This window comes from Sapajus apella, unplaced genomic scaffold, assembly GCF_009761245.1.
Source record: "Sapajus apella isolate SASKATOON/1434 unplaced genomic scaffold, GSC_monkey_1.0 scaffold70, whole genome shotgun sequence".
NCBI classification, from domain to species: domain Eukaryota; kingdom Metazoa; phylum Chordata; class Mammalia; order Primates; family Cebidae; genus Sapajus; species Sapajus apella.
The window spans coordinates 6,660,529-6,672,279 of record NW_022437010.1 but is presented as its reverse complement, the minus strand read 5'-3'; positions in this window follow the sequence as shown (position 1 = coordinate 6,672,279).

The following is an 11,751-nucleotide window of genomic DNA, read 5'->3' as shown; positions in this document are numbered from 1 at the left end:
AAAGAAAGAAAGAGAAAGAAAGAGAGAGAGAGAGAGAAAGAAAGAAAAAGAAAGAAAGAAAGAAAAGGTAAAAAAAGAAAAGAAAGAGAGAGAGAGAAAGAGGAGAAAGGGGAGAAAGAGATCCACAGCAATGATCTAATCCTTCTGGTTAGGAGTGGCAAAGGCTCCCTTTGCTGGCAGAGAAGGTCATTCCTTGACTGAGCTTCTGCCTTGGAGGAACTCTCTTATCCATTGCCTCCTGTGGCCTCTGGCTTTGCCCTCTTGGGAGTTCTTCCTTGCCTGTGTTCTTCCATGGCTGTATCTGAGCCCTGGGCATCGGAGATAGGATCATCTTGAAGCTGCATGGTTTCCACAGCCAACTTCCTGCTTGTGCAGGTGCAGGTTCCCAGGAACTCTTTTCAGAGTTGACTAATCAGAAGTTTTTGCAGGCCAAGCTTGAGGTTTCTGTCCAAACATAGTAAGTTTCCATCCAATCTCTTTGCCTCCAGTCAATTCTGAGCGTGGGTTACTATAGCCTAACACTGCGTCCAGAAACACTTCTCACACCCGAAGGCTCTGATCTTTTATTTAGAGCTCTTTATGCTCTGCCATCCTTTCCCTCTCCAATTGGCCTAGCTGCCTTGAGACCATTTGATAGAAGGAAGCTGGGTGAGATGGGAACACGCTTCATCTAATCTTTGTGTCTGGGCTTGTTTCCATTGTCTGGCAAGGAACCTAGGAAGATGCTCTGAGTGGGCCTGGGGCCACAGACTTATCTCTTGCCAAGGTTGGATGGGTTGCACTCACTAGAAGCTGAATTTTTCATCCTACAAGACTCCCAATTATAGGACTCACAGCCGAGTTTAGATTACAGGCAGAGTCTAATCTTTACAAAGCTGTGTTTCCCTCCATCTCTGTTGACAGGCAGGATAGCTCCAGATGAGTTCATGTCTTTTTTTTTTTTTTTCCCAAGATGGAGTCTCACTCTGTCACCAGGCTGGGGTGTGGTGGCATGATCTCAGCTCACTGCAACCTCCATGTCCCAGGTTCAAGCAATTCTCCTTCCTCAGCCTTCCAAGTAGCTGGAACTATAGGCATGTGCCACCACGCCCAGCTGACTTTTGTATTTTCAGTAGAGACAAGGTTTCACCATGTTGGCCAGGATGGTTTCAATCTCTTGACCTTGTGATCTGCGCACCTCGGCCTCCCAAAGTGCTGGGATTACAGGCATGAGCCACCGTGCCCGGTGGAGTTCATATCTTTATCACAGAACTTAGCTAAAAGCCACAAGATGCAATCAATACAAACCAAAATTTTACATTTCTTACCCCTTCCCCCAGCTATACCTTCAGTTTGCATGTTGTTTGCTTTATATGATTCAGGAAATGACAGTTTTGCTCAAATGTTTTGCTACAGCATAACAAGGGTCACTAATTTTCCAACTGATGGTATCTGCTCATCACTGCTCCATATCTGATCTTCTTCACTAAGCCAATGACACAATTGGATTTTATTATATATATCATCCAACTTGTGGGTGTTGAATTTCATATTGATTAGGATAAGGTTTAGTTGCATAAAACAGGAAAATGCAAAATACTAGTTGTTCAAACGTAGTACAAGGTGGTAAGCCCACAGATGTGGCTTGTCAGATGTGTGGTATGATAAGAAACACATTTGCTTATTAATCATAACAGTTTCTAGTAATAACTTGTACCTGAGAGTATATGACTTAGATAACATACCCACGAGTAAGTGTGATAATGGCTCCTTTTCCTATGTAGCTTGTGAGACTTTTCTCAAGTTGGAACAGGATATAAGATGATGTTTCTCATAAGGAGCGAGCCAAAGATTTTATGATAATGTCGACTAATTCCTGACCCAGAAGTCTGCAGAGGCTGGTGACGGAGGGGTGGGGAGCTGAATCACTGCTGGAGAAGATGAAGGTCAGATGGGAGTTGGGAAGGAAGCCTTCAGTGGGAGCCCATCAGTCCAGAATCTGACTGTAAAACTGCTAAACAGCCCAGGTACAAAGGCTTACACTGCAATCCCAGCACTCTGGGAGGCTGAGGTGGGAGGATTGCTTGAGGCCAGGAGTTTGAGACCAGCCTAGGCAGCATGGTAAAACCCATCTCTACAAAAAAACTTTAAAACAGCCAGGCGTGTGGTGCTGCACGCCTGTAGTCCCAGCTACTTAGGAGGCTGAGGCAGAAGGATTCTTAAGCCCAGGAGTTCGAGGCTGCAGTGAGCCATGATTGAACCCACTGCACTTCAGCCTGGACAACACAGCAAGACCCGGTCTCAAAAAAAATTGCCAAATTATGAGACAAAGAAAAAGAGGAATGCATGTTGAAATCAAAGAGAAGTCCAGAGTCCTACTGCCACTGATTACCATAACAACCAACATTTCTTGTCACTACATGCCAGGCAGTGCACTAAATTCTTTAATATCTTTACTGATCTCTGAAAACCTTATGAGGTAGATACTACTATGATCTTCACTTTACAGATAAGGAAACTGAGGCTTAAAGAGGTTAATTTATCCAAGGTCATAGCAAATGGCAGAGCCAAGACTTGAACTCAGGTCTCTCAGACAGCAAAGCTAATCTCTTAACCTCAGTGGTAAATTGTTTGTAAAGTAGATTTGAGTTTTTTATTTTTTCCTTCAAAGCAGTGACTCTTAACTGTTAACTATTCAGCACCAGTCAATCATTCATCACCTGTATAATCAGTCTGGTTTAGTTATGAGGAAAGACACCTCAGCCATACATTTCGTTTCTTTTTAGAGATAGGCCTCTGGCTCTGTTGCCCTGGCTGGAGTGCAGTGGAGCGATTAGAGCCCGCTGCAGCCTCAGTCTCAAAGTCCTGGGCTCAAGCAATCTTCCTACCTCAGCCTCCCAAGTAGCTAGGACTACAGGCAGGTACCACTATACCCAACTAATTTTATTTGTTGTAGATGACATATTACTATGTTGCCCAGGCTGGCCTTGAATCCCTGGCCTCAAGCAGTCCTCCAGGCTCAGCCTCCCAAAGCGCTGGATTACAGCCTGAACCACCTCACCTGGCCTATCCCAGTCATACTGTATTAGTTTGTATTTATAAGTCATATGTCATGGTCTCTCTGAACAAAAAGGGGGAAAGGAAGAGGTTAGCCTTTAGTAAAATGAGAAAATAGACCAAGTATGATTTGAAGACCTTTTATTCCTCTTTCAGACAACTCCCCCTTTGCTTCCCTCCTTCTTTCTTTCATCAAGCATTTAGTGTTTTCCGGGCCTGGTGGCTCAGGCCTGTAATCTCAGCACTTTGGGAGGCCAAGGTGGGCAGATCACTTGAGGTCAGGAATTCGAGATCAGCTTGGCCCACATAGTGAAGCCCCATCTCTACTAAAATTTTAAAAAATAAAAATAAAAATAAACTGAGTGTGCACTCTGGCCAGGTAAAGCTCTGGGGGGTAAAAGTGTCACCAGAGTCAAAGCCCAGCTCTGTACTTGCAGAACAGGACATCCAGTGCTGTCAGGTAAGCTCAGGTGTTGTGCCTGTGATGAGAGGCATATTGCAGCTGGTCTCACGGGGAAATGGGGGTAGAAATCCTTTTGATGCTGCCCAAGCTGAGGCCTGGGAGGATAAATAGAAGCTTTCCAAGTGTGGGCAGGCAGAAAGGCAATCCCAGTAGTGGAGGCAGCAGTGCAAAAGCCCAGAGCAAGAGAAAGCATATGTGCAGGGAACTGCTGATGATAACCAGAATGTGGGAGCTGTGGGCAGGGATGTAACAGGAATGAGCCTGAAGATGCCTTGCATGCTACACTCACCAGTATGGACTTCATCCTAACGGGATAAATGTTAGATACAAACGGGACAACCAATTCATGCTTTAGAAAGTTCATTGCACCTGCAGGGTAGAGAGTGGTTTGAAAGATGACTTCAGTGAAGGAAACCAGTGAGTCTATCAAGGCATTGCAGTGTTGAATGGTGAGAGCAGACCTAGGGCACAACAGGAATGGACAGGAATGGAGAGACTGGAATGCTGGGAGGAGGTGGGGGGACCAGAGCTGGGTGCATGCTTAAGCCTGATGGGTGAGAGGGGAGGCGGAGTCAGGCTCAACGTCCAGGTACCGAGCTCAGACAATGAGGTGGGTGAGTGGGTCCAAAAAAGCAAGGAGAGAAGCAGGTTTGGAAACAGCTTCAAATCAGATAGAGGTCACAGGAGCCCAGAGTTCACAGGCCAGATGTGGCCTCAAGAAGCAGCTGTGGAGTCACTGGCATAAGCTAATGGGAGCCAGGGGAAGGATGAGGTTTTCCCGGAAGAGAACGGTTGGCCTCCTCCCCTACACTCCCCAAAGCACACACTGGCCAGGTCTTCTCACTGTACCGGCTCCTCACCCTGCCTTACTCTTGTGGGTCTTGCTCCATGATGAGTTGCTCCAATCCCCATCCTAAACTAGTTCTGTGTCCCTCTCTCTCAGGCTCTCTCCTAGCTATTCTAGTAAATGATTTAATGTTAAAAATTCATAGGCATTGGTCAACACCCTTAGCCTGTGTCAGAGGACACAGACAAAAGAGAACTGGAACTGTTTCTCAACATGTTTCTGACTCAATCAGAAACACCTGGCAGTGGGTGGCAAAGAAGAAACAACTGTGAAGTCAAATGCCAATACCCAATACACCGGGGAAGCTTTCCCGTAGAAATCATCAGGGACGCCTGTAATCCCAGCACTTTGGGAGGCTGAGGTGGGTGGATCGTGAGGTCAGGAGTTCGAGACCAGCCTGACTGACATGGTGAAACCCGCCTCTACTAAAATTACAAAAATTAACTGGGCATGGTGGCAGGCATCTGTAATCCAGCTGATCATGAGGTCAGGAGTTCGAGACCAGCCTGACTGACATGGTGAAACCCGCCTCTACTAAAATTACAAAAATTAACTGGGCATGGTGGCAGGCATCTGTAATCCAGCTGCTCATGAGGTTGAGGCAGGAGAATTGCTTGAACTGGGGAGATGGAGGTTGCAGTGAGCCAAGTTTTTACCACTGCACTCCAGCCTGGGTGACAGAGCAAGACTCTGTCCTGGGGAAAAAAAAAATTCATAGGCATTAATGCATTATTACCCAAAATATTTCTGAATTTTAATCAGAGAGAATCAATAGGATTTGAATTCATAGAAGAGCTCATAATTTGTCCTCTCTTTTATTTATTTATGTATTTGTGATAGGTGGTTATTACCGAGGTGACCTGGCCCTCATGTCCCGCTCCTGCCACAAGAACTCTCATTTCCCCAGCCGTGTATTTTCCAAAAGTTAAATATTTCCTTTGCTTTTCATGCACAGATATAAATTGCTTCCCAAGTCCTGACCCATTTTACCTTAAAGAACCTGTGCCAGCACTTAGTCCATTTATTTATCTTTGTAATGGACAACTGCAAGTGTGGCTAGTTTAGCTCAGGACACGGACAAAAGAGAACTGGAACTGTTTCTCACCAGTGCAAGGCCCTCGAGTCAGAAACACCTGGCAGTGGGTGGCAAAGAAGAAACAACTGTGAAATCAAACACCAATACCCCAGGGAGGCTTTCCCACAGGAATCATCAGGGACTTCTTCACCAAGTTCCCATGGCGGTATCGCATTTGTCATACTGCACCGAAATTGTTTTGTCTTCAAGTCTGTCTTTCCTTCTATGTTGTAAGTTCCAAGAAGAGAAATGTCGTACCTTCTTCTTTGTACTGCCTGTCCCTCTGCCTTAGCACAATGCTATATATAGTAGGTGTTTAATAAATATCTATTGGGCGAATGAATCTGCAGAGATCCATGCCATTCACAGGGCATGTCAGGGAGCTTCTTGACACACCAAGTCAGGCCAGCAGATTTTCCAGGCAACACAAGATCCCTGTTGCTATGCTGACCTCTGGCTTCTTCACCTAGGCATGTGCCGTGCCCATGATTTAGAGCATATCTCTCTTCATTCCTAATTAGGTAACAGCTACTTAGTCTTCTTAAAATTAGGCCAGGCGCAGTGGCTCATGCCTGTAATCCAAGCACTTTGGGAGGCCGAGGTGGGCAGATCACAAGATCAGGAGTTCAAGACCAGCCTGGCCAATATGGTGAAACCCTGTCTCTACTAAAAATACAAAAATTAGCCAGGCATGATGGCAGGTGCCTGTAATGGAGGCTGAGGCTGGAGAATCGCTTGAACCCAGGAGGCAGAGGTTGCAGTGAGATGAGATCACGCCACTGCACTACAGCCTGGGCAACAGAACGAGACTTCGTCTAAAAAAAAAAATTAATAAATATAAAGGCTGGGCACAGTGGCTCATGCCTGCAATTCCAGCACTTTGGGAGCCCGAGGCTGGAAGATTGCTTGAAGCCAGAAGTTTAAGACCAGCCTGGGCAACACAGTAATTTTTTTCCAGGTGAAAAACACCATTTTTCACCTGGAAAAAAACAAAGAATACATACTAATAACACAGGCCGTGTGGCAAATGTCTAACTGGTAGAGGTGGAGAAAGTGAATTCCAAGGGAAGAAAAACTGAAATTGATAGCAAGATTTGGACTAGGAGTGCAATAGGAGTATGATGGCACTGAAAGATTCCAGGGAAGTTCAGGAAGCCAAGAGGAGGAATGGACACGAGGTTAGGGGTAGGAGCGTGGCAGGTATGGGGACCAGGATAGGAAGGTGTATGTGGTTGGGTGGAGAGACTGATGGCAAAGACACACACACACAAAACACAAATTTTAATAAAAGAAAATATAAAGAAAAGAAATCTTGGCAAACTGTAAAACTAAAGATGGAAGAGAGTGAGGTAAAAAAGGAAAATTTGCAAAAAGCTAAGAAGTATCTTAGCTTGTAATTACTCGTCTCTAAAGGCTTCCATGAAATTATTCCTTCTGCTATTCAAAGCTTTCCTAAAATTTTGCTCTTCCTAGAAGTTTTTAACAGCAGAGAAGAAAACATCTTACCTCCTACAATAGAACAGTGAGACTGGAAGGGATCTTAGCAATCACCAGGCTCCGTTTCACACAGAGAATGGAAGTTACTCCCCTGTAGACACATGGTTAGATCATCTAGGAGCCCGAGCCAAGTCACAGTCTGTATATTTCTATAAGTGTTCATTCCAATAGGTAATTGTTTTCTGTTCCCATTTTTCCAAACAAATGACCTTCTCAAAAACTGGAAAAAAAAAAAGAAAAGTCTGTTTTTTTTTAAGTGAGTCAATAAACATTTCATTGTGAAGGACTAAGCAATAGGCCTGGGAGGCAAGAGTTGGTTTTTGTACTTCTAGCACTTAGCCCAGAGCCTGGCACAAAGTGGTTTTCAATAAGGTTTTGTTGGATGGATGGATGGATGGATGGATGGGTATGTGATAGATGGATAGATGGATGAATGAATGGATATGTGATGGGTGGAAGGACGAATGAATGATGGAAAGATGGATGGATGAATGGTTATATGATGGATGGATGGATAAATGGATGGATAGATGGAAGGAAAGATGGATGGATAAATGTTTTCTATTAGGGCTGCCACCACTATTCAGATAGTTATTGAATAGACTTTTAAAATATTTTCTGACTTTCAGAGGTATTTGATCTAACTTGCTTCTGCATATGGGACAATGATCCCAGGTTGTTTGAAAGAATTCTTGGTAAAAATCTAATTAATAAATGAGATGTTTTTGAATAAGTTACAATCTCATTGGAAACCTGAGACGTGGATATATGAAATGATTAACAATACGGGAAAACAATGTGTTAAATGCCACTGACTGTTCATGCAGTATAAGCTATAAGTAAAGTGATATAACTTGTTTTCTAAACTGGGTCCCCTTCGAGAGTGAAAGAGGGCCTCATTAATACACCAATACGATAGGAACAAACAGGGCCATACGGTCCAAGTAGGGAGTTCAGATGAGAGGGCAGATTTTCCATGTACTGTGGAGCCTCTTGAACTTTGCTTGTGCTGTGTCCATGATTTGCAGCCACATCTCCCTTCATTCCTAATTAGGTTAACAGCTACTTAGTCTTAAAATTACTAAATATAAAGGCCGGGCATGTTGGCTCACCCCTATAATTTCAGCACTTTGGGAGGCTAAGGCTGGAAGACTGCTTGAGGCCAGGAGTTCAAGACCAGCCTGGTCAACAGAGCAAGACTCTGTCCTTACAAAAAAAAATTATTTTATTTTATTTATTAATTTTTTTTTGAAACAGAGTCTTGCTCTGTTATCCAGGTTAAAGGGCAATGGCATGATCCTGACTCACTGCAACCTCTGCCTCCCGGGTTCAAGCAATTCTCCTGCCTCAACCTCCCATGTAGCTGGGACTACAGGTGTGCACCATCATACCAGGCTAATTTTTGTATTTTTAGTAGAGACGGGGTTTCACCATGTTCGCCAGGCTGGTCTCGAACTCCTGATCTAAAGTGATCCACCGCGTTGCCCTCCCAAAGTGCTGGGATTATAGGTGTGAGCCAGCTCGCCCAGCCAAAAAAATTTTTTCAATTAGCCTGGTACGGTGGCACATGCAGCTAGTCTCAGCTACTCAGAAGGCTGGGGCCGGAGGACTGCTGGAGCCTGGAGGATTTTGAGGCTGCAGTGAGCTATTATTGTGCCACTGCACAGCAACAACAACACAATATGTGTGATGTATTAAAAATAAGTTTGAAAAGTGTGTATGAATGATAAACGCTAGAAAAAAATTAAAGGAAGATTCTGTACATACTGTAAGTATATAGACAGCAGTTTGTTATCTCATTTTTAAAAATCACAGGTGTCATTCTAGAGTATCTTTACATTTCAGATACTTGGCTTTGAGCAAAATACCCTTTTCAATGGTTTAATGAGAGTAGCCTAGAGTTTATTTCTAAATGGTAGAAATGTTGCTAATAATAGGGTAGGTTTATATACTTGCGATACAAATGGTCCCTGGAATCACAGCATCAGCATCACTTGGGAATCCATTAGAAATGCAGATTCTCAGGCTTCACCCCAGACCAATGGAATCAAAATCTGCCTTTTAATGAGGTGCCCAAGTGATTTGCAGACACATTAAAGTTCAAGAAGCATTCAACCTTCATTCTTTCAAAAGTGTGAAATTTATTTAAACATTTAAATATACTTTTCCTACCTGGCTCATGTTCTTCTTTGTAAAATGTATTGACAGTGTGCTTCCTTTTGCTTTTAAGTCGTTTAAGTGTCTGGAACTTTAATGATGATAGTGAAGAGCGCTGTTGTTTACAAAGAAAACAGTAAGAATAGAATGAACACCCTAGATTCCCATAATGCGTTCCCCATTCAGGGGTACCGATGGACAAAGACTCAAATTCACAGGACAAGCCCCTCCATTTTGGTATGGACCAGCTTTTAACTCTAGCCCATCAGTGCCATTTTTAAAACTTCTCCCAGGAGAAGAAAAAAAATGATAGAAGAAGAAACCATACTTAGAAATGCAAACTATACAAGGGAATCTTGACTTTCAGTCCTTGTAAATAGTGAACAAAAGCCTTTATCTTTCACAAGTTGAGGGAATATTAACATGCGATGGGGGTGTCTTTCCTGCGACTGTTTTGCTGGCTCTGGGCCCAGCATGAATTTGGTAGTACTGGGCAAGGCCGCAGCTGCATGCCGGCCTGCATTGCGTCTCTATTTTTGCAGGCATTAAATAGCTTCTCCCATCTCCAACATGTGTTGCTGCACATGTGACCTGATGAATCAATCCCCTGTACAATGAAGCAACAATAATGAGTCTGGGGCAATTAGCACAGGGACATAGGGTCTTCCTAACAGACTCTTGCCCATGTTAATATTCTCAGCATATCCTGGGTGGGTGCTCCTGAGAATTCCACTAATGCCCCATTACCGTCCTCGGGGCTGGTAATCGCAAGGATAGAGACGGGTTGCAGCTTCTGGGCAGCCGTTCCCTTCCTTCCCAAGATGAATGTTGTGAAGGGCAATGAGGGGGTTGTGAGTGGCTCCAAATGAAGGTCTTTTATGGCTCTTTAAAGCTGTAAGTCATTCAGTCATAGTTTCTTTTGCCGCTGGCTTGACAACTTTAAAAATTTACATTTCTGAACCTGTACTTTAACAGGCTTTCATCATAACTTCAGGAAAGAAGAATTAGAATGGGGAAGATTTAGGTGCACAGATGGGGTCGAAATCAGCATAATATTGACTAAGCACCCTCCTGGGGCTCTCCTAACACAAACGATTACCCTGCCTCCTAGGATTTTATAGTTCAAATAGAATAGGTGAGCACTAAAACAATTAAATCTGTTATCCTGAAAGGCTAGACAGGCAAAGTAGTTCCCATGAAAATCGTGGAATATTAGCCTCAAAGATATTTTAAAGCCCACCCCTCCTTTTTTTAGTAATTGTCTATGAAATGAGGCTCTTACAGGCTCTGCCTCACCACATGGCGGTGAGGACCAAATTAGACACCCTGGGAGCTTGCAATTGAAAACTCTTCCATGTCTACAAGCCAAAATAATGTTTGTGTGTGCTTGTGTGCTTGTGTGCGCACACGAGCGCGCACGCGCAAATAGATTTAAAAAAAAAATTTAAGACAGCAGCTCAGCCAGGTGCACTGACTCAAACCTGCAATCCCGGCACTTTGGGAGGCAGAGGCGGGTGGATCACCGGAGCTTGGAACTTAGAGACCAGCCTAACCAACATGGAGAAATTTCATCTCTACTAAAAACACAAAATTAGCTGTTCATGGTGGTTTATGCCTGTAATCCCAGCTACTCGGGAGGCTGAGGCAGGAGAATCATTTGAACTCAGGAGGCAGAGATCACAGTGAGCCAAGGGTGCACCATTGCACTCCAGTGTGGGCAACAAGAGCAAAACTCTGTCTCAAAAAAAAAAAAAAAGAAAAGAAAAACAGCATCTCACTCTGTCACCCAGGCTGGAGTGTAGCAGTGTGATCTTGGCTCACTGCAGCCTCAACCTCCTGGGCTCAAGTGATCCTCCTACCTCAGCCTCCTGAGTAGTTGGGACCACAGGTCTGACTAATATTTTTTGTGTTTCTGATAGAGACAGGATTTTGCCATGTTGCCCAGGCTGGCCTCAAACTCCTGAGCTCAAGCAATCTGCCCGCCTCTGCCTTCAAAAGTGCTGGGATTACAAGTGTGAGCCACTGCGCCTGGCCTGATATGTGTTTTTTTAAATGATTTTTATTATTTTTAACTGAAAAATAAGCTCAAAGGAGTCAAGCGGTAAGGAGACAGGAGCTCTCTTAGAAGCGCTCACACACCTATGTGCTAAACTGTATTCGGTAGTTTTCCTAAGGAAACTTGGTTCATCCTCTTGGACTGTCAGTGCTAAAGGTGTGTGATAATACAGAATACCTGCACTCTGGGCTCTCACTAGAGAATACAACTTGGAACTCCCTGCTGTCCAATCCCTTAGCAAAATACTGATTCTTGAGAAATAATGTTTGTGAAGAATCGCCTGAAGGTTATGCAAATTCTCACCCTGTTGGATATCCTAAAATTTATCTATGGATCAAACCTGATTGTATTGGATCCCAGGCATTTGCTTCCTGGTTCAAGACAAATTTGACTGAACTGTGCTTACATGAAGGGGTGTGCTATCAGACCGAACTCTAAGAAGTGAGTTATATTCAACACAAGGATTTTACTGAGAGCCCGATCTGATAGATTGCCAGGCTCCTCTATGAGGACTCACAGGATAAGTTTCCTTGGGGCTACAGCCTCAGGAGAAACCTGGCTTCTACTAAACAACTTTTTAATTTTATGATTAAAGCATCAAGGCTGGGTGTGGTGGCTCA